We start from the raw sequence: 24,489 nt of genomic DNA, 5'->3' as shown, positions 1-24,489 counted from the left end.
AATATCAACACAGTAAGTCACAATTTTTGAATGGGGGCTATTAGTGTAAGTAAAAGGTTGGAAGATAATCTTTGTAGGCACTAAGATCCATTTTGTGGAAGGAAGTGGAAAGACAGGGATTAAATTAAATAAGTCTGAATTCCGAGTAGTATCGTTACAAAATAAGGCCACTGTTTATTGCCAAATTTTATATGCAACAAAGGCAACTTTTTCCGTTTCCCACATAAAACTTAGAAAATGTCTAACTTATAGAATCTCTTTGTGGAAGAGCCCAAACTTTAGGGAAACTAAATGTTAAGGCTACATCTGCCAGCCTAGGGAGAATTCCGGCAGCTGCCTCTTTGTCGTGGCTTTTTGCTCTTCCCAGCAGTCAGTTCAAAATATAAAAAGATAGGGACATAGAAATCAGGAGACCTGGTTTCTAGTCCCAGCTTTGTTGCTCAACTGCTTTTTCTCAGCCTCCTTACCTGCAAAAATGGGGACTAAATGGTCTTTGAGGTGCCTTACAATGCTAAAATCCTGGACTGAATACCTGTGTGTTGGGGCGCCTGGGTGGCTCAGTCGGCTGAGCATCTACCTTCAGCTCAGGTCATGATCCCAGGGTCCTGGGATGGAGTCCCGCATCTAGCTCCTTGCTCAGCGGGGAGTCTGCTTCTCCTTCTCCCTCTGTCCTTCCCCCTACTCTTGCTCATGCTTTCTCTCTCTCAAATAAATAAATAAAATCTTTAAAAAAAAAAATGAATACCTGTGTGTTCCATCTAAGACATTTGACAGTGTCCCTAAGGAGTAACCTTAAATAAAAATACCTGGATATTTTTCTCCTACGCAATCATTGTTGCTCATCTTCCATTCATTCCCAGCCAGTTCTTAAAAATGTAGTCTGCAAAGAAAAGTTACCCCAAAAGGAAAAAAAAAGGCTAAGAGTTATTTGAAAAGGCATTCCTTCTTCCTTTTTTGATTAGTATTTGTAAGAGATATAAATGCAAAAAAAAAAGAAAAAAAATCAACTGACCAGTGTGTGGGCCCTGAATATGAAGGGGATTTTCTTCAGTCTTAAATTAATCCTTAGAAACACAACTCCTTTTTTTTTTTATTATGTTATGTTAGTCACCATACAGTACATCATTAGTTTTTGATGTAGTATTCCTTGATTCGTTGTTTGTGTATAACACCCAGTCTTCCATGTAGTACATGCCCTCCTTAATACCCATCACTGGGCTAACCCATCCCCCCACCCCCCTCCCCTCTAAAACCCAGTTTGTTTCTCAGAGTCCATAGTCTCTCATGGTTCATCTCCCCCTCCAATTTCCCCCCATTCATTTTTCCCTTCCTTCTCCACGTCCTCCATGCTATTCCTTATGTTCCACAAATAAGTGAAACCATATGATAATTGACTTTCTCTGCTTGACTTATTTCACTTAGCATAATCTCCTCCAGTCCCATCCATATTGATGGGAAAGTTGGGTATTCATCCTTTCTGATGGCTGAGTAATATCCCATTGTATATATGGACCACATCTTCTTTATCCATTCATCTTTTGAAGGGCATCTCGGCTCTTTCCACAGTTGGCTATTGTGGACATCGCTGCTATGAACACTGGGGTGCAAAGAGGCAACCCACAGAATGGGAGGATTTTTGCAAATGACACTACAGACCAAGGGCTGATATCCAAGATCTATAAAGAACTTCTCAAACTCAACACCCAAAAAACAAATAATCAAGTCAATAAATGGACAGAAGACATGAACAGACACTTCTCAAAAGAAGACATACAAATGGCTAACAGACACATGAAAAAAATGTTCAGCATCATTAGCCATCAGGGAAATTCAAATCAAAACCACATTGAGATACCACCTTACACCAGTTAGAATGGCAAAATTAACCAAGGCAAGAAACAACAAATATTGGAGAGGTTGTGGAGAAAGGGGAACTTTCTTTACACTGTTGATGGGAATGCAAGGTGGTACAGCCACTTCAGAAAACAGTGTGGAGGTTCCTCAAAAAATTAAAAAAAGAGCTACCCTATGACCCAGCAATTGCACTACTGGGTATTTACCCTAAAGACACAGATGTAGTAAAAAGAAACACAACTCTTAAAGGCTACAATTATTTTTTTTTTTATGACAAATTCAGGTAGTGACTTCACATTAAAAAGGTTCCCAAAAGGTATCCCATCAACAGACTCCAGCAATTATACTGGAGTCTATATTCCCTGATCCCCATAATAAAAGGTCTAGAAAGAAAAGTAAACTGAGGTGGCAAGACCTCATCTTCCCAGGCAGGGAGGCCCTGAGTCATTTCTGGTGTTGAATCCCTAGGGTGATTTTGAACCAAACCATTACTTACATGAGTTCTAACATGGATCTAGCTCTCTGCAGACTGCTCTCAGGAGTTCATTCTGACAGCCTGAGCTCCAGCAATCACTCTACTCACCACCAAGAAGAGGTCAGGAAAATCTGAGCATCGAGGACCCAATGACTTGCCCAGAACAGGCTTGGGAGCCAGAATGCCTAGCCCTGAGTTCTGGGTCTACCCATTCCTAGCTGTGTAACCTGGATAGGTTACTTCCCCTCCTGTATAATGGGAATAATAACTGCTACCTTCTAAGGTTTTATGAAGATTAAGAGAACTAGTTCGTGAATGAATAGCACCAGACATTATAGCAAGCACTCATTAAGTGTTTACTATCATCATTTAACCTTTTGGCACCTTTACTCAATGCTGCTTTTAATCATCAATTGGTAAGAAGTCCATGGTTACAGTACGGATTGCAAATTTTTAAAAATCTGAGTATCTAAAAACACACCTGGGAGAAAGCTACTAAATGTTTTCAGTAACAAGCAAAAGGCTCTTATCTCTAAAATGTCAGAATGCCAAACACATACACACACGCACACATAACCTGTACCAATTGTCAGTAGCTTCACCCCTGGAGTAGCAACTAACAAGCATGTGAGCATCCTGTTCATTTTTCTCTCACTCCTTTACTATATTCTAGGTACCACATTAAGGCTTTTCTATGTATTATGTCACTTAATACTTAAAACAACTCTATGGTAGAGATCAGTACTGCTTTCACTTTTCAGGTGAGGTACTTAAGATTCTGAGAGGACAAACAACTTTCCCCAAGGTCACACAATTAGGAAGTCTTGGATCTAGGAAGTGATCCCAGGTGTGATGACAAACACTGAACTCCCAACCATTGTATCATACTGCCACCTGTCATTTACACCTGCTTTGATGAAGGATATAAAAGGAACTAATAATGCAAGAGATACATATTCACATGCACATGGATCACTCTTCTTAGAGGAGAGGGTTCCAGTTTGGGTCTATGCCCTCCTTCTGATCTCCAACTCACCTATGTTCTACACATCATTTTTAAGAAATACATTTCCAAAGAGCTGTACTTCCAGTATTTATTTCCTGGAGGAAGGAAAAATAATTCTATTTCGAAGACAGCTATTTTAATGTGCTTAGTTTTTCACTCAAACCCTACATAAGTATTCTTCAAATGCAGATTTGAAAAGACATTTATATATATACATTTTTTTTAATTGTAGAGGGAAGGAGGACGAAAGATGGTGTGTGTAATCAAGCTTTGAATTACATAGCCCTTTCTCAGTTTACCTCTTCACCCCAGAGAAGCACAACGAAAGGTACCCCACCCCCTGAGCATATCAGACCTTTAGACTGAAATACAGCTTGGAGGAAAGATTACACTGGAATTTTTTTTTAATGAACTTGATACAGTCATTGGGCTTCAACTGCACTTACCGTATAAACAGGTAAGCTAAAATTATTCCCTACTTTTTCATTTGTGAGATTGTCCAAAGAGAATTAGATTGATTTTCCTATAGTGAAATTGACAGTTGTGAAAAAGAATTAAAGCCAAAACTTTCTGTGACCAAGTAGAAAACATACGGACCAGGGGTTATCTCATCTTGGTTTGTATTTGACTAAGCAACGTGTGTGTGTGTGTGTGTGCGCGCGCTGGGAAGGGGGCAGCGTGCATATGCACTTCCCAAATGTATGTGTGTGTACCAGGGGTCATCTCATTTTGGTTTGTATTTGACTAAGCATCATGGTGTGGGTGGGTGGGTGTGTGTGTGTGTGTGTGTGTGTGTGGGTGTGTGTGTGTGTGTGTGTGTGTGTGTGTGTGTGTGTTGCTGGGAAGGGGGCAGCATATGCACTTCCCAAATGTCAATTCCAAAATTCTAGCTCTATTTCCCATCAAGTATTTTCATCTCCTTAGATGTTTCACCTCTACTCACTGAGGAATAAGTTAATCAAAAAACTCAATATGTTTCAGGTGTTGCCTTCTCCAGGGATATAATCTCAAGATGTTGAGGTCTTTCTATTCTATTAGTTATACCCTGTGACCTAAAAATTATTGGGTTGCTCCAGTCTTTTCGTTATAAAATGTTGTTGATGCAGTTCAGTACATCCTTAAGGAGGTCAAGATTTAGAGGTAATTTGCTTTGGGTTTAGTTTCTGGCTATTCTTAAGATTTCATTAAAATAGATCCTAGAGCTTAATGTTTTTGAATGTTATAATTATTTAACTTCCTTTTCTTAAAAGCTTTCTAGACTACTTTTATCAGGAAGAAACCACACAGGACATAGAAGCAGTTCTGTTTTTCCAAGTCAGACTCTAGAATAGCAGTTGGCAAACTTTCTATGAAGGACCAGAGAGTAAATATTTTCTGCTTTGCAGGCCATACCGTCTCTGCTACAACTACTCAACTCTGCGATTGTAACATGAAAGTAGCCATAGATGACACAAAAACAAATTAGCATGACTGTTCTAAGAAAACTTTATTTACAAAACCAGTAATTGAGCCACATGTGGCCCACAGACCATAGTTTGCCAACCCTCTCTGGATCATCCCAAGAGGCTGAATTTCTAAGGGTGGCTGATCTTCTACCCAACATCACAATAGAGGTTGTTTTAAAAATTGAGTGACTTGGGTGCTATAATTATCCATATACTTTATGTACTTGTCTGCTTATCTGTGTTGTATTTCATAATAAGGTTAGGTTTTGTTTTTAAGTAAGTGACTAAGTGATCCAGGAAGCTGGTTGGTCAAGGCTTAGAAGCAGGATACAAAGGGAACTTTTCTGGATAGGTCAAAGATTTTCACGGGGATTGAAAAATTTTAGAGTTGGAAGAAAGTTAATATTATATAGTCCAACCTCCTTCCCAATGGAGGAATTCCTTTTGCAACATCCCCAGCAGGTATTCAGTTCATCTGTGAGGGAAAATGTTTCAGGTTGGATTGGGGGGGAAGGATTAACATTTTATAAAGCAAAAATTGGTCTTCTCTACTTCATTCAATAGATACTCCTATGGACACCAAAAGCAAAGGCAACAAAAGCAAAAACAAATGGGACTACAACAAATTAAAAAGCTTCTGCACAGTAAAGCAAACCATCAACGAAGTGTAAAAACAACCTACAGAATATGAGAAAGTATTTGCAAATCATGTGTCTGATAAGGGTTTAATACCCAAGGTATAAGAACTTCTATAACTCAATAGTCAAAAAAAAAAATCTGATTAAAAACTGGGCAGAGGAACTGAATAGACATTTAAAAGGAGACCTACAAATGGCTAACCAGTATATACATAAAAAGGTATTCAACATCACTAATCAGGGAAATGCAAATCAAAACGCAAATATCACCTCATACCTGTTAGAATGGCTACATCCAGAAGATAAATAAGTGCTGGCAAGGATAGAGAAAAGGGAACCCTTGTGCACTGTTGGTAGGAATGTAAATTGGTAGAGCCACTATGGAAAACCGTATGGAAGTTCCTAGAATATTAGAAATAAAACTACCATATGATCTAGCAATCCTACTTCTGTATATTCAAAGGAAATGAAAATAGGCTATTGAAGAGATATCTGCTCTCTCATGTTCACTGCAGCATTGAGTGTGTAGGTTTCCTCACACCAACAAGCAATTCTTAGGCACCACCAGGGTGTCCAAGATTTCAACCCAATTTAATTCCATTCTGACCCTATCTACCTGGAGACTGCATCAGATTCCACAGATAAAAGGGCTCAGCCCCACAAGACAGTCCTCCACACAGGGGCCAATTGCAAGCCTAGGTTATATATTATCTGTGCTTCTAACCAACTAGATAAATGAAAATCAGAGGTTTCTAAAACCCTCTCCTTGGCTTTGATTAATTTGCTAGAACAGCTTATAGAACCTAGAGAAACATTTTGCTTACTGGTTTATTACAAAAAGATATAATGTGGGAGTAGCCAGATGGAAGAAAAGCATAGGGCAAGGCATGGGGGAAGGGCACAGAGCTTCCATGGCCTCTCTAGGGGCACTCTTCTTCCAGCCCCTCCACACGTTTGCCAACCCAGAAGCTCTCTGAAACCTGGCCTTTTGGGGTTATAGGGAAGCTTCATTACATGGTCATGATGGATTAAGTCTTTGGCAACAGATGAATCCTAAAGCTCTTCTTCCCTCCTGGGACTGTAAGTTCCAACCCTCTAATCACATGGTTAGCTCCACTGGTAACCAGCCCCCATTTTTGCTTTACAAAAGTCACCTCATTAACAGAGAGCTCTATTGCTCCCATCACTTAGAAAACTCCAAGAGTTTTAGAAACTCTGTACCAGAAACGGGGACCAAAAAAAAAAAAAATTCTTATAATTCACAGTATCACACCAAGATACACACACACACACACACACAAGAATATTATTCAGCCATGAGAAAGAAGGATATCCTGCCATTTGCAGTATGGATGGGCCTTGAAGACAATACAGAAAGGCAAATACTGCATGGTATCATTTATATGTAGAATCTTAAAAAAAAAAAAAAAAAAGTAAAACATAGAAATGGGGGCTAGGGAAAATAGGAAGAGGTTGGTAAAAGGGCACAAACTTTCAAAAATAAGTATCCCTGTAAAATGACCAGGTTCAAATCATAATACTTGGCTCTGTGAGAACACAAACATCTAAGACACTGTCAGTCTCTGAGGGAGCTCACAGTTTAATGGAAGAAATAAGATAGGATGCGAAGAGTTACAACAGAAAGTAGAAAAAGCACAGTTATTATGATTTAAAGATAACCAACAGACAACCCAATTTAAAAATGAGGGAAGGACTTGAACAGGCACTCCATAGACCTAGGAAGAGATGCTCCATGTCATTAGTAATACAAAGAAATACAAAATAAAAACCACAATAAGTTACCATTTCCCATCCACTAGACTGGCAAAATATAAAAGACACTTTCAGGGCTGGCAAGGATGTAGACCAATGAGGGCACTCAGAGCTGTTGTGGGGACTGGATGAGTTTATAGGTGTGAAGTGCTCAGAGGATTGCCAGGCACAGTGAACACTATGTGAGTTAGCCATCCGTCGTCATCATCATGGTCATTGAAATTATGTATTGATGGTGAAAGTGTAAATGGATATAACCTATTTGGAAAACAATTTGGCCTTTAATATGGCTGAGCAGGTTTATAGCCTGTGGCCCAGCAATTTCACTCCTGGGTAAATCCTTCAAGAAACTCTTGCACCTGGAGACATATACAAGAGGATTTATAAGAAATTTGTTTTTTTTTTTTTTTAATATTTATTTATTTGAGGGAGGGGAAGGACAGAGGGAGAGGGAGAGACAGTCCTAAGTAGACTCTGTGCTATGCACAGCACCCAACATTGGGCTCCATCTCATGACCCTGAGATCACAACCTGAGCCGAAACCAAGAGTCAGACAATTAACCAACTACACCACCCAGGCGCCCCAAGAAAATTGTTCTTAATAGCCCCAAGCCGGAATCATGCAAGTGTCTGTAAATGGAAGAATAGAGATGTTAGGTGTATTAATACACTGGAATACTATACAGGAGCAGATATGAATGAACTACACCAGTCCATAACAACCTAGATGAATCTTCTCCAATTTATCTTCAGGTGAAAAAAAGTCTCAAAAATACACTGTTCCTGTTTATATAAAATTCAAAAACTAAACTATGTATAATGATACATGCTAATTATCCTTGAATTTTAAGAAACAAAAATTTTAAAAAGTTTAAAAAACTAAACTATGTTGAAACTATACTATATGAATGTATAGTAAAACTATAAAATAAAGAAAATGAAAATCCCCAAATTTAGTAGTTACCTTTAATATGGAAGAGGAAAAAAAATACAATCAGGGAAAGGCCACAGGAGTGTTCAAAGGCAATGTTTATGGTCTTTTGTTTAAACCGGGTGGTGGATAAACAGGTATTTAAGATTGTGTCATTCTTTATCTTATGTACACTTTATAAATATTTTATATCTACTCAATAATTAATACACCTATTTTTAATAAGAATTAAAAGAGGAGAGGTTACTTCTGACTGGGAGAAACTGGAAAGGTAGGCCACCATGGCCAATAGGATTCTTTTTTTAATCAACCTGGTTGGTGGCATGGCCTTGGGATTCTGCAGCTGCTTTGGGCTCCAAGGGGGGAAAAAAAATCTACAATTAATTAGTGTGCCCTGGTCACAGATCTCTAAGTGCCAATATTCCCTGAGGGTTTGGCACCCCTGAGTTGAGGTGTTCCTGGCCTACAAGTCATTACATTATGCCGCATGATCTCCCTGTGACTCAAATTCCATCTGTGTTGGGTGTTGAAAGAGTGCAGAGATTTAGGAGTGAAGGAATACAGGTCAGACAGAATAATAGGAATATTTCAAGAAAACCAAAGAGCATTTTGGTTTTAGGCCAAAATCTGCTAATTTAAGCCATTCCTTTTCAATAGAGGCCATGATGTGGAGGGTATTATAGAATCAATCATATTCTAAAATCACTTAGATTTGGCTCAAAATGTGTATTTTTAGAGATAGGCATATCCAAGGATATAACAATTCTCAGCAACTTAGACCAATAGGTTAAATTTAGATTCTGGATACCCATCAGCACCTCTGCTCCTTCCTTCCTCCCTCCCTCTCACTGCGGTCTTAGTGCCAGGCTCTACGCTATGCTCAGAAAAAGTCCCTGCCCCCAAGGATCTTAGCATTGCACTAGAAACAGTTTAATAGATGCAACACGCACACCGCCCTCACATCAAGACAGGGCCTCTTACACTCTGTTAACTATGAGATGTATGGATTTTCAGCCTTTTTAGATCCTCTATACCAGCACTCCTGCCAGAACAAAGGGGTCAAATAGGAGCTAGCAGTTCCCAGCCACAAGTCCTCTTTCTCACCTCCTTCAACCCAGGAGCTGATCTGAACCCTTACTTACACCTCAGGAAAGGGAATACAAGGAAACTGGCAGAATGTACTTTATAAAAACCAAGACAGAATAATCTTTTCCTAATAGACATAAATGTTTTTAGTTATTCTGCTTTGCCTATTCCAAAAAGGCTATGGGTGATTATAAGATATAAAATATGGCTATTAAAATTAAAACTCATGTAATGGAAGGAAGAATCACGGTTCTGAAATCTTAAGCCAGGAATTTTCAAACTTTAACATGCCTAAGAATAACCAGTGTTCCATCTAAAATGTAGATTACTGGGGCTCCTGGGTGGCTCAGTCGGTTAAGCATCTGCCTTCGGCTTGGGTCATGATCCCACAGTCCTGGGACTGAGCCCCACGTCAGGCTCCCGGCTCAGTGGGGAGTCTGCTTCTCCCTCTCCCTCTGCCCCCGCTTGTGCTCGCTCTTGCTCAATAAACATCTTTAATAAAAAAATTTAATAAAATAAAATGCAGATTATTAAAGCCCAAGGACAGCCTTCTTAAAACTGACTTTTGCTAAAATGATCACTATAACTGAAAGCTGAGCTTTGAGTTTCCTGGTAGCCAAAGCAAAAAGAGGAAACATGATGTATTATGTAACTATCACTATATCCAAACATTTTACAAATTCTAAAAGTAATATAACATGGGTTTTTATTACTATTCATATAATAAACAATCTCTAAGCTGAATTGCCTGAAATATGTAAATGCTTTCTCCTAAAAGTCTGAATAATTTGGCTGAGAAAAAAAATGTAAAAATAGTATCAGCCAATAAAATTCTAAGTTCATTTTACTCCTGGAAATAATGTGTTAAGCCAATGTCCTGTATCTATTATAATTCTAGCTCTGGCTTCTAAGCCTCCCCAAGAGGCTTTCATGGTGTTTAAGTTCAACAAACTTAATGGAGCCCTACCATAGTCCTATGGGTGGGAAACAAAGAGGTCATATTAGACATGGGAGTGAGAGTATCCTTCTAGAATGTACCTGTACTTTTTTATGTCCATAGAACTGACAAAGGTTTCCTAGGAGTAATCTACAATCCGAATGACCTGCCCCTCTATGATAATTCTATTTGTATATGTATATTCCTTTACAGTTCTTATCAAGAGTCCCCATATGCATTAAACACCACAATTACCTTGTATGCAAATTTCTAACAGCCTCACATCACAAATCAGGAAACTAGGCTCAGAGAAACTAAGAGAGTTGCCCAGTAGATAACAGCTGGTAAGGGCAGAGGCAAGAATGAAACCCCAGGGTGTCATCCCTCCATCCCAGTGGGAAGACCATGCTAGACACTCATTGTTAGATCACAACACCAAAGTAACAATTACATTTTTATTATCTTCATGAATATCCTCTTAATCTTTCTACATTATTTATTAAGAGGTCAGATCAATCGCAGGAACCAGCTAGATCAGTAGCATTTTTCCTTTGTATAAAAATCACAAATACATACTTCTCAGGATATTCCTGCATCTTTGATGAGAAAAGTGAGATTGATAAGGTTGCATAATTTTGTAATTAAATGAATGATACACAAGAAAATTGAGTTCTACAGTCCCGTGAGAAAGTATGAATGTTGTGAAGGTTTAAAAAATGACTCCATGAGGGGGAGGAGCAAGATGGCAGAGGAATAGGAGACCTAAATTTCGTCTGGTCCCAGGATTTCAGCTAGATAGGGATCAAACCATTCTGAACACCTACAGACTCAACAGGAGATGGAAGAAAAGAATAGCAGCAACTCTCTGAACAGAAAAGCGACCACTTTCTGGAAGGTAGGACGTGTGGAGAAGTGAATCCAAGGCGATATACAGGAAGATAGACGGTGGGGGGAGGGAGCCTCCGTCACCCGCTACCGGCAAGTAATAGAGCAGCAGAGCACAAAATTGGAACTTTAAGAAGTCAGCTCCATTGAGGGACGTCACTCCAGTGGCTAAGCGGGGGGTGGAACCCTTGCTGGGACAGTGTGGTCTCAGGACCCTCGGGGTCACAGAAAGACCAGGGGTACCTGAGTGCAGCAGAGCTCCCAGGTATCGGAGCAGGAAAGCTGGCTGCAGAGATGGAGCTGAGGCGTGGGCTCTCAGCTCGGGGTTGCCATAGACTGTGATCTGGGGCACAGTTGGGCCACTGCTCCTCCAGGAGGGACCCAACAAGCGGCAGATCCGGGGAGACTTCCCTTCCTCCCCCGGGAGGAGCAGCGCGGGAGCGTACCACAGGGATCTGCTGGGTTTGGAGACTCCAAACGGCGTCAGGTGCCAGAGCTAGAAACACTTGGTCACAGGCCAGGTGAGCATGGAGTGAGGCCGGAGACCAGGGAGACAGGAGTGATTCACTGTTTTTCTCTGGGGCTCACTGAGGAGCAGGGCCCCGAGTTCTCAGCTCCTCCGGGGCAGAAATTGGGAGGCCGCCATTTCACTCTCATCCTCCAAAGCTGTACGGAAAGCTTGCAGGGAACAAAAGCTCCCAGAGCAAACCCAAGCAGATTACTTAGCCCGGCCTGTCAAGGGCAGGGCAATCCTGCCTCCAGCAAAGACATTTAAGAACCACAGCAACAGACCCCTCCGGCAGAAGATCAGCAAGAACAGCCAGCCAAGACCAAGTTTACCAATCAATGAGAACGGCAGAACTCCAGCACTAGGGGAATACAGCACATAGAATTCATGGCTTTTTCCCCCGTGATTCTTTAGTCTTTCAAAGTTAATTTTTTTAATTTTCTTTTTTTTCTTTTTTGAAATTTTCTTTTTCCCTTTTTCAACCAACACCTTATCAATCCCATTTTTAAAAATCTTTTTTATTTTTCATTTTTGGAGTCATATTCTATCCCTTCATAGTAGTTAACCAAAAAAAAATTAAAATTAAAAAAAATAATAAAATTTAGGCATACAGTTTCTTCTAACAGACCAAAATATACCCTAAATCTCTAGTATATGGCTTTGTTCTAGTCTTCTGCCTGATCACATTCTCTCCCTTTTTTTTTTAAATCCTCTTTTTTTCAACCAACTTCTCATCACTTTTATAAAATCTAATTTTCATCTTTACAGTTATATGCCATCCCTTCATTGTATTTACCCTTATTTTTATACATATATAAGCTTTTCTTTAAAATTTTGGGAGGCAGTTTCTTCTAACAGACCAAAATATGCCCAAAAGCTAGTGTGTGGCACTGATCTATTCACCAGCTTGATCATATTTGATCATACTCTTTTTTTAAAATCTTTTTCTTTCCTTTTTTTTTTTCTATTATCTTTCTTTCCCTTTCTTTTCCCCTGGTTTCAGGTCTCTTCTGATTTCTTTATTGTATATTTTTCTGGGGTCGTTGTTACCCTTTTAGCATTTTGTTCTCTCATTCATCTATTCTCCTCCTGAAAGCAGCTCGGGACAAGAGATATGTAACCTACAATGGTAGAAACATCAGATTGGCAACAGACCTATCTACAGAGTCCTGGCAGGCAAGAAAGGACTGGCATGATATATTCAGAGCACTAAATGAGAAAAACATGCAGCCAAGAATACTATATCCAGCTAGGCTGTCATTGAAAATAGAAGGAGAGATCAAAAGCTTCCAGGACAAACAAAAACTAAAGGAATTTGCAAACATGAAACCAGCCCTACAGGAAATATTGAAAGGGGTCCTCTAAGCAAAGAGAGAGCCTAAAAGTAACATAGACCAGAAAGGAATAGAGATAATATACAGTAACAGTCACCTTACAGGCCATACAGTGGCACTAAATTCCTATCTTTCAATAGTTACCCTGAATGTAAATGGGCTAAATGTCCCAATCAAAAGACACAGGGTATAAGATTGGATAAAAAAACAAGACCCATCGATATGCTGTCTGCAAGAGACTCATTTTAGACCCAAAGACACCTCCGGATTGAAAGTGAGGGAGTGGAAAATGATTTACCTTGCTAATGGACACCAAAAGAAAGCTGGAGTGGCAATCCTTGTAACAGACAAATTGGATTTTAAACCAAAGACTGTAATAAGAGATGAGGAAGGACACTATAGCATACTTAAAGGGTCTATCCAACAAGAAGATCTAACAATTGTAAATATCTATGCCCCTAACATGGGAGCAGCCAATTATATAAGCCAATTAATAACAAAAGCAAAGAAACACATTGACAACAATACAGTAATGGGGGGGACTTTAACACCACCCTCACTGAAATGGACAGATCATCTAAGCAAAAGATCAACAAGGAAATAAAGGCTTTAAATGACACACTAGACCAAATGGACTTCACAGATATATTCAGAACATTCCATCCCAAAGCAACGGAATACACATTCTTCTCTAGTGCCCATGGAATATTCTCCAGAATAGATCACATCCTAGGTCACAAATCAGGTCTCAACTGGTACCAAAAGACTGGGATCATTCCCTCCCTATTTTCAGACCACAATGCTTTGAAACTAGAACTCAATCACAAGAGGAAAGTCGGAAAGAACTCAAACACATGGAGGCTAAAGAGCATCCTACTGAAGAATGAATGGGTCAACCAGGAAATTAAAGAAGAATTTAAAAAATTCATGGAAACCAATGAAAATGAAAACACAACTGTTCAAAGTCTTTGGGATGTGGCAAAGGCAGTCCTAAGAGGAAAGTATATAGCAATACAAGCCTTTCTCAAGAAACAAGAAAGGTCTCAAATACACAACCTAACCCTACACCTAAAGGAGCTGGAGGAAGAACAGCAGATAAAGCCTAAATCCAGGAGGGGAAGAGAAATAATAAAGATCAGAGCAGAAATCAATGAAACAGAAACCAAAAGAACAGTAGAACAGATCAACGAAACTGGGAGCTGGTTCTTTGAAAGAATTAGTAAGACTGATAAACCCCTGGCCAGACTTATCAAAAAGAAAAAGAGAAATGACCCAAATAAATATAATCATGAATGCAAGAGGAGAGATCACAACCAACACCAAAGAAATACAAACAATTATAAGAACATATTATGAGCAAATATCTGCAAGCAAATTAGATAATCTGGGAGAAATGGATGCATTTCTAGAGATGTATCAACTACCAAAACTGAACCAAGAAGAAATAGAAAAACTGAACAGACCTATAACCACTAAGGAAATTGAAGCAGTCATCAAAAATCTCCCAACAAACAAGAGCCCAGGGCCAGATGGCTTCCCAGGGGAACTCTACCAAACATTTAAAGAAGAATTAATACCTATTCTTCTGAAACTGTTCCAAAAAATAGAAATGGAAGGAAAACTTCCAAACTTGTTTTATGAGGCCACCATTACCTTGATCCCAAAACCAGACAAAGACCCCATTTAAAAGGAGGATTACAGACCAATATCCCTGATGAACATGGATGCAAAGATTCTCACCAAAATATTAGCCAATAGGATCCAACAGAACATTAAAAGGACTATTCACCACAACCAAGTGGGATTTATTCCTGGGCTGCAAGGTTGGTTCAACATCTGCAAATCAATGTGATACAATACATTAATAAGAGAAAGAACAAGAACCATATGATCCTCTCAATAGATGCAGAAAAAGCATTTGACAAGGTACAGTATCCTTTCTTGATTAAAACTCTTTACAGTGTAGGGATAGAGAGTACATACCTCAATATCATGAAAGCCATCTATGAAAACCCACAGCGAATATCATTCTCAATGGGGAAAAACTGAAAGCTTTCCCCCTAAGGTCAGGAACATGGCAGGGATGTTCACTATCACCACTGCTATTCAACATAATACTAGAAGTCCTAGCCACAGCAATCAGAAAACAAAAAGAAATAAAAGGCATCCAAACCGGCAAAGAAGTCAAACTCTCACTCTTTGCAAAGGATATGATACTTTATGTGGAAAACCCAAAAACTCCACCTCAAAACTGCTAGAACTCATACAAGAATTCAGTAAAGTGGCAGGATATAAAATCAATGCACAGAAATCAGTGGCATTCCTATACACCAACAACAAGACAGAAGAAAGAGAAATTAAGGAGTCAATCCCATTTACAATTGCACCCAAAACCTAGGATACCTAGGCATAAATCTAACCAAAGAGGCAAAGAATCTGTACTCAGAAAACTATAAAATACTCATGAAAGAAATTGAGGGAGACACGAATGGAAAAACGTTCCATGCTCATGGATTGGAAGAACAAATATTGTGAAGATGTCAATGCTACCTAGGGCAATCTACATGTTTAATGCAATCCCTATCAAAATACCATCCACTTTTTTCAACGAAATGGAACAAATAATCCTAAAATTTATATGGAACCAGAGAAGACCCCGAATAGCCAGAAGAATGTTGAAAAAGTTGACTTCAAGCTCTATTACAAAGCTGTCATCATCAAGACAGTATGGTACTGGCACAAAAACAGACACATAGATCAATGGAACAGAATAGAGAGCCCAGAAATGGACCCTCAACTCTATGGTCAACTCATCTTCGACAAAGCAGGAAAGAATGTCCAATGGAAAAAAGACTGTCTCTTCAACAAATGGTGTTGGGAAAATTGGACAGCCACATGCAGAAGAATGAAACTGGACCATTTCCTTACACCACACAGAAAAATAGACTCCAAATGGCTGAAAGACCTCAATGTGAGACAGGAGTCCATCAAAATCCTAAAGGAGAACACAGGCAGCAACCTCTTCGACCTCAGCTGCAGCAACTTCTTCCTAGAAACATCGCCAAAGGAAAACAAGGGCAAAAATGAACTATTGGGCCTTCATCAAGATAAAAAGCTTTTGCACAGCAAAAGAAACAGTCAACAAAACCAAAAGACAACTGACAGAATGGGGGAAGATATTTGCAAATGACATATCAGATAAAGGGCTAGTATCCAAAATCTATAAAGAACTTATCAAACTCAACACCCAAAGAACAAATAATCCAATCAAGAAATGGGCAGAAGACATGAACAGACATTTTTCCAAAGAAGACATCCAAATGGCCAACAGACACATGAAAAAGTGCTCAACATCGCTCGGCATCAGGGAAATCCAAATCAAAACCTCAATGAGATACCACCTCACACCAGTCAGAATGGCTAAAATTAACAAGTCAGGAAACGACAGATGTTGGCAGGGATGTGGAGAAAGGGGAACCCTCCTACACTGTTGGTGGGAATGCAAGCTGGTGCAACCACTCTGGAAAACAGTATGGAGGTTCCTCAAAAAGTTGAAAATAAAGCTACCATACGACCCAGCAATTGCACTACTGGGTATTTACACCAAAGATACAAATGTAGGGATCTGAAGGGGTACACGTGCCCCGATGTTTATAGCAGCAATGTCCACAATAGCCAAACTGTGGAAAGAGCCAAGATGTCCATTGACAGATGAATGGATAAAGAAGATGTGGTATATATATACAATGGAATATTATGCAGCCATCAAAAGGAATGAAATCTTGCCATTTGCAACAATGTGGATGGAACTGGAGGGTATTATGCTGAGCAAAATAAGTGAATCAGAGAAAGACATGTATCATATGATCTCACTGATATGAGGAATTCTTAATCTCAGGAAACAAACTGAGGGTTGCTGGAGTGGGGGGTGGGGTGGGAGGGATGGGGTGGCTGGGTGATAGACATTGGGGTGGGTATGTGCTATGATGAGTGCTGTGAATTGTGTAAGACTGTTGAATCACAGACCTGTACCAGTGAAACAAGTAATATATGTTAAAAAAAAAAAAAAAAAGGTAGTAGGAAAGGTAAAATGAAGGGGGGAAATCGGAGGGGGAGACGAACCATGAGAGACTATGGACTCTGAGAAACAAACTGAGGGTTCTAGAGGGGAGGGGGGTGGGGGGATGGGTTAGCCTGGTGATGGGTATTAAAGACGGCACATATTGAATGGAGCACTGGGTGTTATACGCAAACAATGAATCATGGAACACTACATCAAAAACTAATGATGTAATATATGGTGATTAACATAACATAATAAAATTTTTTAAAAAAAGACTCCATGAATAGGTTTCTTTATCTTCGCATTTTGGTTTTTTCTTGGTTTCAAGAGAGAAGCTATTTGTCACATTGTAAATAGCTATCTAAACAGATAGTTCCTCACACATTAGATGTTACCATAGCCATAGAGATTCATGACATGACATTTTTAATATCTGGTAATTACTTAGATTTAAAGGAGTCAAAGTCAGATTCTATAAAAACATCATTTTGCCTTTAAAATTAATGCTACTCCCACTCCCCTTTAAACATCTAAGTATGTGAACTCAGTGTAGGGAAATCTAAAAACTTGGGGAAATTGTAACATTTTAAATCACAGAAAAATATCATGTCTTCATTCAATGATACTAGTAAAAACTAACCTAAAAGTACTGCATTTACAGCTCAAAGCTGTAACAAACCAAATAAAGCAATTAGATTCAATGAATGCATTGAGGACCTCTGATGCTCAGGCCCTGGGTTAAAAATACAATGAAAATACAGGAATAAGATGAAGTTCCTGACCCAGGGGCACTCAGAGACCCAAGAGAGCTGGATATGTAAGCACATAAATTAAAATGCAGCATGAGAAGGGCTGAAATAAATGTAAAATGTACAAGGTCAGGGTCCTAACATTTTCCCTGGCTTTCAAAGAATTTGTCATCTCCACAACCTTCATTCCACCCACTGTGTGAAATTACGTGTATTACAAAGCATTGAGGACTTGTCTCTGGTCCCTCTGGTTTGGTTTTGACCTTGTTTTCTGCTGAGTTAGAGGAAAGAATGACTCTTAGGTGAGCACAGTACGCGCTGAACATACTAAGACTCAAATCTTCCATCGCTTCGATTCCACATGGTCTCAAACACTGCGGGTTCTGGCATTACTCAAATCCTACCTGAATAGCTTCTCCTACCGTTTTGTTAAACAACTTTATTACATTAATTAAGTCACACTTCCAGCATAAAAATGGCCCTCCTACGCAGCTTAATGTGAATAAGGGGTGGCATTATCAGACAAGAACTGAGATGTAAGATTCTCTTGCCAATCAGTCATGGAACTGCAACTTAGACCCTTAGAGCGTGACTCAAAAATCCAAACCTTCTAGCAGTGCCTCTCCAGAGAAGTTTACTTTGCTATCCATCCCCAGGATATCAATAAAATCTTTCATTCCTTCCAGTTTTAGGAAAACAGGGTTTTACCACATTTTCATTCCTTCTCAGTACATTTAAGGAAACAAAGCAATTTGACATTTTTACTCATTTTAACTGATGTCCTTCTCAGATAGGCAGCTTTCTCCTTGCAAACACTAATAGCTGGAATGACGGTATAATCAAGCGAGCAGTACCACTAACTCACCTATAAGCACTACGGCTGCCGGACTCACCTCTTGTCAGCCTCCGTAAGAGTGTGACCAAGAGTATTAGCTATCATTTTATACGTTACCAGCACCATTCCTTCCAGAACACATGTTCAATTGAATGATGCTCTGAGGAAGCATACAAACAAAAATGATCACCTGGTAATTAGCCCAGCCGTCCCTGGGTATCAGGTGGTTTTCCAGTTTAAAAGTAGTCTGTAGCTAAATGTATGAGGTCTCCTCAGAGGACACTCTTACCCAAATTTGCACCACCACCCACCCTGTCCTTGCATTTTCTCCTTGAGATGCTAACAGGTGGTCCTCAGTTTAGGAAAGAAGGAGTTACTAAGCCTTTTGTTCAGAACTCAGAAAGGAAGCTCGCCATGTGACTAAGGAGTATGTATGCCTCTTAGACTGTCAGGACGAAGCCCCAGTGCTGGCTCATGCTCAATAAATGTGGGGTAGACTGGTGAGTGAATGCAAGAAGTGGGGTTATAAGTCATGGTAAAATTCAAGGCCAGTTCACAAAAGCCCACATGACTAAAATAAAGCACTCAGAACCATGAACGGAGGATGAAGCACTCTGGGCACCAGTAGCTGCTCCTGCATCAGGGCTGGAAGGGGCACAGGAGCCACTCATTTAGAAAGGAAGAAAGACCAGAGAGGTCAGGAAACTCATTCAGAGTCACACAGCTAGGCTCCCAACTAGCACCCTATATGGACAGAGGAGCTGCCATTTGAGGAACAACCTAGTGCAGTCAGACAGGTATTAACTGTTAGACTTTGGGGCAACTACTTCCCATCTCTGCTCCTGGTTTTCATGGCTGTAAAATAAGGATAATGACTCCAAATGCTGATGGCCAATGTCCAAGCTGCCAGCATCATACTGAGTGCATGGAAGACCCCTAACACAGGACCTGGTACACAGTAGGCACCCAGTAAATATTAGCAACTTTATCTTTCCCCTACACATCACCCAAATGGCCTCCTTCAAATCCCGAAGCAGCTCTGCATTCCCATGGGATCAAGATTTTGTGTCACACAGGGATAGAGGCAATGGAGTAACCCTGTAAAGAAATGCATGGGAATGATAAACCCTGAATTCAGAATAGTACTTACCTCTGCGGGGAAAGGAAAGGTACATGAGGGCTTCAAATTTACCAGCAATATTTGAGGTCTTCAGGTAAGAAAACACATATTTTAATGTGTTTCTCATATCTGAAATATTTCATGATAAAGTGTTTAAATAAAAGACCCAAATCCTTGAGAAAATGGCACAAGGAACCACAAAGTATATATAAGGGGGCAAAAAAGGGGAAAAGTTTGGGAATATGGGGAACTGTCCCAGGGAGGGGTGCTGAACAACAACAGTAGGATGCTGGGGTGGTCCCTGAGGAAACAGGCTCAAGAAGGATACATGACAACCTTGAACTCCATCACAGTTTCATCTGGTCCTCCTAAGAAATGTATAGAGAAACAGAAAACATTGCTTATATTTACATTTCCTTTCAACCTTTAGGTTTGAGGTATAAGTGCCTTTTGTCCAGGGGGGAAAAAAAACAAAAACCCAGCCACATTGAAGGGGTCACGTGTCCTAACTGAGTCAGCTCAGCCACACTGACCACAGACCTTAGCAGCTAGGCTTTTCCCAGCCCCTCCTGATAGCTCTGAAGATGTGGAAAAGAGAAGAATTAGGGGAGAAAAAACAACTGAGCCAAGACAGAGGAATCCATTATGAACTCATTCTCTCCTCATTCTGATCCCAGCCAAATTTTAAAATGCTCTTAAATTAGTCTGTTCTTAATTTGACAAGAATATATGCATTTCACAAGGCATGCAGTAGGTTCTTAAATACATAGAATGAAATCAGTACCCCCACTGCATACAGATGGTCCATGTTTGGAGAGATGGAGAACTAAGAAGACACAGTGAGGGGCGCCTGGGTGGCTCAGTCATTAAGCATCTGCCTTCAGCTCAGGTCATGATCCTGGAGTCCCAGGATTGAGCCCCGTGTCAGGCGCCCTGCACAGCAGGAGGCCTGCTTCTCCCTGTCCCCCTGCTTGTGTTCCCTCTCTTGCCATCTCTTTCTCTGTCAAATGAATAAAATCTTAAAAAAAAAAAAAAAAAGACCTAGTGAAAGGAAGAGATTTGTCCAAAGACTTAACATGTTCCAATGTGTCTCTGAGCAAAATCATCCTCTTTAAGTTTCCACACCCTCAAAGGAGTATTATTAATACCTAATTATAGTAAGTTGAATAGTGCTCTCTAAAACATACGTTCACCTAGGACCCCAGAATGTGACCTTACTTGGAATAAGGGTCTTTGCAGATATAATTAAGGTAAGAATCTTGAGATGAGCTCATCCTGGATTAGAATGGGCCCTAAAGGGGCGCCTGGGTGGCTCAGTCGATTGAGCATCTGACTGCATTTTGGCTCAGGTCATGATTTCAGGGTCCTGGGATGAAGTCCAGGGTCAGGCTCCATGCTCAGTGGGGAGTCTGCCTAGGGGTTCTCTTCCTCTCCCTCTGCCCTTTCCCTTGCTCACACACTCTTTCTCTCAAATCTTTAAAAAAAAAAAAAAATAGAATAGGCCCTAAATCCAGTAACAGTTGTCCTTAAGAGACAGAAAAGGGAAGACACACCCAGAGAAAGCCATGTGAAGATGGAGCCAGAGATTGGTGTTACACTGTCACAAACCAAGGGAAGTCACCAAAAGCTGGAAAAGGAAAAGGAAGTTCTTCCCTAGAGCTCCTTAGAGGAAGTACAGTCCTGCTTGATTTCAAACTTCTGGCCTCTAGAATTATGAGAGAACAAATTTCTGTGGCTTGATGCCACTAAGTCTGTGGCAATTTGTTTTAGTGGTCCTAGGAAACTAATATAATACCTTACAGGGTCAATGTGAACATCAAATAAGATCATGCATGTGAAAGCCCATGGTGAACTATTTAAAGGGATGTAAGTGGTAGCTGTCACTGAGTCAGAATTTGGAGGAGTAACTTATCTTCTGTGAGGAAAAAATTCTAGACCTGCCCCTGAAGACACATACCCAGCAGCTCTCTCCAGACAGGACTATTAGAATTTTGGGATCCGCCTCCTTTTCTTGCCGGCCCCAGACCTATTCACTCCACTAATATGGTGTGCCTTTGAGGAGGATTCAAGCGTCAGCTGGTGCACAAAGAAGGCACCCATCTGCTCTCGGACATTGACCACGTGGCAAGCATTACACTCCGGGGTCACCATCTGCACTAACAACTCACATCCAAGTACGGTTCAATGTCAAACTTACTCTAATCCTGAATGAGCCAGGAACAAGGGCAGGTGACTCTGGGGCCAGAGTTTCCACAAACAGTGCATCTGGGTCAGAGTATTTCAGAGCAGATCAACTCCAGGCTGAAGAAGGGCGGGCCCAAGGCAAGGCCCTCAACTGTCAACCTCAGATCCAAGAAACCTCATCTAGGACAATTCCCAGGTATAACGTGATCCAGGATGTCTTGGGTGTTTATTATTTTCCTTTATACCAAAATCCACAGTCCCTGAGGGAATGGGGAGTAGATATACATTACTTGAAGTACGTAAACAGACAGTGTAAAAGGGCAGAAAGAACATCTTAGATGGATGAAGAAACACAGAGAAGGAAAAAGTGCTCCAAGAACCCCAAATGAAAATGAATGGAAGAAAACAGTGGGATGGTCATCTCTGATGAATTTAATGGTAACTTTCAACTTCACAGTATGCTTGAATAGAAGCTGGTACTGTTCCCATTTTACAAATCAGAACAAAGAACAGGAGGCAGGCTGGCAATTCTGTGTTCAGAGAAGAGACATCTACTTATCAGGAATTAACAGAGTAGACTCAGTAGCCTTCAAAGGTTTCTCTCAATTCTGAAATTCACCTTTCTCAAATGTAAAGTTTTCAATCACTCCCTCCTACATAAGGTCAAGGTTCTTGGCATATAGCACTGAAGGCTCTCACAATCAGGCCTACTTTAGCAACTAAACCAGGGAAAGAAGGGTATATAGGAGTATCAGAGATAAGATGGAAAGGAGGCAGGCAGAGGCTAATCATGAAAGGCTATAGAGATTTAACTTTATTCTCTAGATGACTGGAAACTACTAAAGTTACAAAGGGAGTGGCATAACCAGATTTGCACTTTAGAAAGATTACGGCAACAGCCATGTGGAGAATGGACTGGAGAGACTGCAAGGAAGACCAGTGGAGAATGGATTGGAGAGACTGCAAGGAAGACCAGGGACTAAATATAGTCCAGACAAAGGTGAAAAGGGTTGAACCAAGGCAGGGAGAGTGGGGATAAGGAGACATACAGACTCAGCAAGGCTTACTACCTGAATGTGGGGAACAGGACAAAGCAAAGAACCTAGGATTAGTCTCATTTTCTGCCTTGGACAACTGAGTACATTCAACAAGATAGAAAACACAGACGGACAGAAAAGAATTTGAGGCAAAAAGATGGTTTTTGGTTAACCTGAGTTAGGGTGCTGTGGGACATCTATATGGATATGTCAAGAAAGATGTCAGAAAGGGTCAGGTGGAAGATCTGAGCCTAAAATACAGAATACAAACCTCAGATGAAATAGGATTAGTGGCTACAGACCAGGAAGGGTAGATGGAGTAAGAGGAGGCAAAGGGCGGACTCTTTGAGGATACTGTTATTTTAAGGGACATATGTAGGAGAAGGTCTAGTGATGGACAGAGAAGCAGAACAGAACTCATGGCTACAGAGCTTTAAGGAAGACATATCCCAAGAGTTGAAATATCCCATAGAGAGAGAGCATATTCCAGTGAATCATAACTATTTACATAATAATTTTCTCTTCTGAAAGCCTCAAAGGGGTCAGGGACCCTACATTTTTATTTTTACATCCTCAATACTTTACACAATGGCAGGTGCATAGGAGGTACTCAAAAAGTATTAGATGAATTAAGTCTAACTAGATTTATGGTCATGAAAATAGCAGTAACTGTGTGTCGGCCCTAAAAACTTTAAGTTGACTGACTTTTTGAATCCTTACAAAAACACAATAGTGTAGGTATTACCATCATCTCTACTTTATTTTTAAATTTCAGAGCAAATAAGACCAAACAGAAAGTTCAGATTTTTTTGGCTACTATTCTGTGTTTTAGTCAAATGATAAGAATATTTCTAAGTAGTACAACTGAATTTATACAGCAAATTTTTTCCTCAAGATGCAAGACAGATTAAAAAAAAAAAAATCAATGTTGGGTCAGGTGAGAAGAGGTATCACCTAACTGTTCTCCTGCCCCTTGTTAATTCTTGAGCTTTCTGGTCAATCCCTATTCCATCATTAAACCACATTATAAAATAATTTTCTGTGCACAAATTAAAGTGACACCTTCAGTTTCATCCTGAATCTCCAACTCAAAAATACTAGCTTTAGCAGACTTTGCAGTGTTGTAATTTGAAGCTACCAGTACAAACCATAAAATTTCTTTAAGAAAACATGAGGGTTGGTAAGGTCCTTAATAGTCGTAACAATGACGGTTTTGGTGTTTGGGATTTGCAAAGATAACAAAAGCAAAAAAACAAGTGGGACTACAACACATTAAAAGCTTTCACACAGCCAAAGAATACCATCAACAAAATGAAAAGGCAATCTACAGAATACATGTATCAAATCCTTGTGTTATACGGCTTAAATTAATATAATGTCATACATCAATTAAATCTCGATAAAACTGGGAGTAAAATGCTAGCAGCACAGACGGATAATGTACAATATCCAAAATCACTTAGATGGAACTTTTAAATCTTCCTGGTTGCATTTTATTTAGCAAGGAAATGGTATCTAATGCTTCATAAAATGGTAACAGGAATACTAATAACACTTGAAGCCCTGACTTGGGATTAAGTTGGGAAAACTATCCTTTTCATGCTTTACCACTCAGACCCTCTTTGCAAA

General features: G+C 40.0%; 1 protein-coding gene across 3 annotated transcripts in view; it reads right to left on the bottom strand.

Moving 5' to 3' along the window:
- ANO4 (anoctamin 4) overlaps positions 1-24,489 on the bottom strand; it is a 433,834-nt gene that overhangs the window by 372,466 nt on the left and 36,879 nt on the right. The window lies entirely within an intron of this gene.

The sequence above is a fragment of the Halichoerus grypus genome, chromosome 6 (genome assembly GCF_964656455.1).
Source record: "Halichoerus grypus chromosome 6, mHalGry1.hap1.1, whole genome shotgun sequence".
Classification (NCBI taxonomy): Eukaryota; Metazoa; Chordata; class Mammalia; order Carnivora; family Phocidae; genus Halichoerus; species Halichoerus grypus.
This window is presented reverse-complemented; position numbering and strand designations above follow the sequence as displayed.